The following is a 5211-nucleotide window of genomic DNA, read 5'->3' on the forward strand; positions in this document are numbered from 1 at the left end:
AATCGTTTGTAAACGCCTTACTATTGCCTTTTGTAAAAAAAAAATTTATATTTAAGAATTCAAGTTCCGGATTTTTGCTTGAGTTTATTTCTTTGGTTTTAACATTTTATTATTGCTTCTTGTAAGTGATTTGGGTTTTACATCTACTCCAAATTGTTGTAAAAACAAATTCATCATCACATTTAGCTCCAAACATAACAAATGGAAAATAAGGAAGTAAAAATGACTCAAGGTTGGGATAAACTATTAAAATCTACTTATTAAACATAAGAAATAGGTACTTTAAGCATGTAATAAACCATGCTTATCAAGATGATTTCACAATCATAATCATTAACGAGTTCTATCCATCGACGTTGTCTCATATTCAACTTTTTCTAATTGAATAAGTGTTGCAAGCTCTTGTGATCGGTATAGATCTGGCATTTAGTTCCCAAGAGATAATGTCTCCATATTTTCAATGCGAAGACCACCGCTGCCAATTCCATATCATGAGTTGGATATTGCTTTTCATGATCTTTTAGTTGTCGGGATGCATATGATATAACCTTTCCTCTTTGCATCACAACACAACCCAAACCCAGCTTTGAAGCATCGTTGTATACCACTAAATCTTCTGTTCCATCGGGTAGAGACAATATCAGGGCGCTGCAAAGATGATCTTTCAATAACTGGAAAGTTTTTTGTTGTTCTTCCTCCCACTGAAATTTAACGTTCTTCCGAGTTAATTTGGTCAATGGCACGACTATTTTGGAAAAATCTTGAATGAATTTACGATAGTAGCCTGCCAATCCCATAAAGCTTCGGACTTCAGAAAGAGTCTTTGGTGCCTCCCATTTTTCAACGGCCTCGATCTTTGCTGGATCCACTTTTACCCCTGCCTCTGATATGACATGCTCAAGGAATTGAACTTCTCTCAACCATAATTCACATTTTGACATCTTTGCGTACAACTTTTCTCTTTTCAAGAGCTCAAGTATCAATCGAAGGTGGTCTGCATACTCTTCTTTGGTTTTGGAGTATATAAGAATATCATCAATAAATACAATAATGAATATATCAAGATATTCTTTAAAAACTCGATTCATTAAATCCATAAAAGCTGCAAGTGCGTTAGTTAAACCAAATGGCATAACTAAGAATTCATGGTGTCCGTACCTGGTTCGAAAAGCTGATTTTTGCAATATCTTCTTCTTTAACTTTGAGCTGATGATAACCTGATCGTAAATCAATCTTTGAGAAGTAACTAGCTTTCACTAGTTGATCGAACAAGTCATCAATTCTTGGCAACATATATTTGCTCTTTATCGTCAATTTGTTTAGTTATCGGTAATCGATACACATGCGCATAGAACCGTCTTTCTTTTTCACAAAGAGAACTGGAGCTCCCCACGATGAAGTACTGGGTCTGATGAGTCCTTTATCAAGCAAACCTTTTAACTGTGTAACCAATTCTTTTAATTTTGATGGAGCTAATCAGTATGGTGCTTTGGCTACAGGTGTTGCTCCAGGTATCAAATCGATCCCAAATTCAATAACTCTATTTGGCAGTAATCCGTATAAGTCTTCTGGAAAGACTTCATGATATTCACTAACAATCAGAATCAATTCTTGCTTCCCCTTTTCTTTCTTTCCATCAATTGCATAAGCTAGATATCAATGACATTTCTTTCGAATACATTCTCGGGCTTTTAATATAGTTAACATGTTGGTATGATGATTCTGATGATCACCATATATAACAACTGACCCTCTGTCTGGCAAGATTAATCTGATCATATTTTTATCACAAACAAAACTGGCCTGATTTTCTGCCAACCAATCCATCCCTACTATTATATCAAACTCTTCCATGAGCATGGGAAACAGTCTGATTGGTAGCTCACATCCCTTAATCATGATAACACAGTTTTTGAATACAAAATCCACAGATACTTGACCATTAGCAGTATCAACTACTAATTTATCGTCAAAAGGCACATAATTCATGCAAGCACATAGAGCAAAGGATGTGGGATAGAAACGAGAAGTTTGCACCCGAGTCAAATAACACTTTAGCATATAGAGAGTTCACGAGGAATGTACCTGTCACTACATCTGGTGTAGTTTTGGCTTCATGCTTGGTCATTTGAAAATTCGACCTCGCACCCCTCCTGATCCTCTTCTACCCATATCTGGTCTTCCACGGGCACTCGATGTATTACTTCCCATGGTTAACTGGGAGATTTAATTGCGAGCAATTAGCTTTGAGATGATCTGGCAAGTTGCAATTGAAACATCTCTTAGTCATCGGGCAGTTTCTTGATAAATGGCCTGTCTCTCCACATTGATAGCATTTCCTTAGATCTGTTTTGCAATCACCTTGATGAATTTGATGACATCAAGGACAAGTTTTCTTACTAACTCTCTGTACAGGTCTGTTGCCATATTTTACATTCTTCAGCCCTCTGTATGTAGTCGATGACCCTTCCCATTTCTTCTTTTCTATCACTTTTCCTTCCTCTTTATTTCTCTCGGGCATTTTTGTTGCATCAACTGTTAAAGAGAATGTAGCCGGATTCATGGCTATTACAAACTCTCGAATGGATGGCTTTAATCCCCAAATGTATCTCTCCACCTTTCTTGATTCGGATGAAATATAGTGTTATGTAAATCGTGAGTACTTTATAAATTTCTCTGTATATTCTCTAAAAGATCTGGTGCCTTGTTCTAGTTTCAAAAAGTCTTCTTCCATCTGTCTTATGGCTTTAAGACAAAAATTTTCTTTGAAACGATTAACAAATTCTGCCCATGACATTGTTTGTAAGATGTCTGCTCTGACTAGTGACTCTACTTCCCACCAGAACAATGCATAGGATTTCAATACAGAGACTACAAATCTGACTTTATCCGTTTCAGCACATCTTATGGTATTGAACACAGATTCTATCTCTTTGATCTAGCACATAGCTTTGACCAGATCTCTTTCTCCAAAAAAGGTTGGTGGTTTACAAGTTAGAAACATCTTGATATCTCCTTCTTTATTGTTGACAACTGGGACTGATGGATTAATTTCAACTCTGCCCGTTTCGATTCTGGCAGGTATCCCCATGATGGAAGTCAAGGTTTCCCTTAGCTTTCCCATTTCTTCTATTAAAAATCCTTCATTTAACTTAAGGGTATTTTAATCCTTTTAATTTGTTTCTTTTTGGTATTGAATATCTTTTTGTTTTTCTTTTGATTTGATCAAACTATATATTTTTTTAATAAACAATTTAATACATAAAAAAGTATATTATTTTGTTATTGTTAATGATAAAATAATAAAATAGTTTTCATACAATTCGTTGTTTCATATTTTTGATTGGTTTTAGTTTTTTTATTAGTTCAGTTAATGCCACTAATGTTATTCAAGTGCAAGTTATTGAGTACCTCTTACATGATAGTATTTTAATTATTTTTTTCTTTATTAGGGACTAAACGATTAGATTTTTTTATAAAATCAAACAATTAACTACATTAGCTATTTTTACCAAATAAATGTATGTGATTTTATTAACAGAACATATAATTTTATGAACTTATTGTAACATCTATACTATCTTATAAAGCATTTGGCTAAAACTCTTAAAAACTCTTAAAACTCTTAAATCCGTTCATCCCTAAAAACAATTTCATCCCTATCCGATTTCATCTCATATCTGAATTCGTGTAACTAACTGCAGATAAACACAATCAAATACAGGATAAACATCTCATTTTAAATATCTAAAATATAATTACTATAATCATTAAATTCTAACAAAATACTTAATTATTATCTTTATAAAATTTATAATATTAAACCAAAAATAAATTGTTTTATTATTAAACTTAAATTAAATTATATAAAAAATATATTCTATATTATAAATCATTTGACAAAAACTCTTTAAAACTACTTTTTATACGTAAAGTACTGTTTATTAATGCATATTACTTACAATTCAAGATTACAAGTAAATTGTGCGTAGGTACAACCAGGGGCGGAACACGACTGTTGTAGTCTGGGGGGCCGAATTAAGAACATCTTCAATAGATTTTTTAAAATTGAGAAAATAAAGATTTTAGGCATATTTTTGCTCCGACAGCATCTCCAAAACTCTCCAAAATGGAGAAAACATGAGAGAGTGTAAACCAAAAATGATTATAACAAGAGAGAAACATTTTTTTTTAGCATATTCACACCGATAGGAATCCTTGATATTAATGGTTTATGATAGAGAAATAATATTTTTATTAGAGTTTTAATTCTCCATGGGGAATATGCTGGACATGCTATAATACTGTAAAATTTTATAAATCCAAATGATTCGTTTTTAGACTATTAAATTTAAAAAAAAAAAGTTTGATTAATGTAAGATTAAAACTCGAAACATTCAAAGTATTAACGGAAAATTAGTAATACCAACTTAAACATTATTTATATATAATTAATACATTATATAATTTGCTCCAAAAACTTAAACATTCAAAGCATTAACAAAAAAATAGTAATACCAGTGTAATTTACTCTACAAACTTATGTCATGGAGTCCGATTATATCACTCTTGTATTTTCATCTAACTCATGCAGTAACAAATGTTTATTTAATCGACGAATTACTTTTTATCGCGGTTGTTATTAATATTTTATTAATTTTATAATTATGAAGACTTTGTTTGATCGTTATATCATCAAAACTTCATTTCAATATATTTTATAATCATAATATTTAAGGTATTTATTTAAGTATAAAATTATCATTTTAAAACTCTAAGGGGCCGTTTACCTAAATGCTTACCCTGTAAATGCTTATCTTAAGAGTCAACACTATTATTTATTTTATCGGGTAAGATTGTAGTACATCAAAACGTATCTTATGCAACAATTTTACCTGGTAAGCGCTTACCCAGATAAGAGTCGTCACCCTCACTTACGGGGTAAAACTTTCCATTCTTATCATCGCTCTTACCGGGTAAGATTTTTGCCCTTTGCCATGTTCAGCTGGTAAGAAAAATTGTCCAGTAAGTACTCACCGGGTAAGCGTTTAGTAAACGACCCCTAAATCTCTTTAACAATTGTTTCACAATAAAATATTTAGTTCTAACTATAGAAACCAACAATTTTTAGCCTAATTAAAATGAAAAATAAACAATATTTAGCTTGACAAACAATGAAGAGATCAAGTTATTATTTAAATAAAACATTTG

Source organism: Cynara cardunculus (genome assembly GCF_001531365.2).
Source record: "Cynara cardunculus var. scolymus isolate 2C chromosome LG 10, CcrdV1, whole genome shotgun sequence".
NCBI classification, from domain to species: domain Eukaryota; kingdom Viridiplantae; phylum Streptophyta; class Magnoliopsida; order Asterales; family Asteraceae; genus Cynara; species Cynara cardunculus.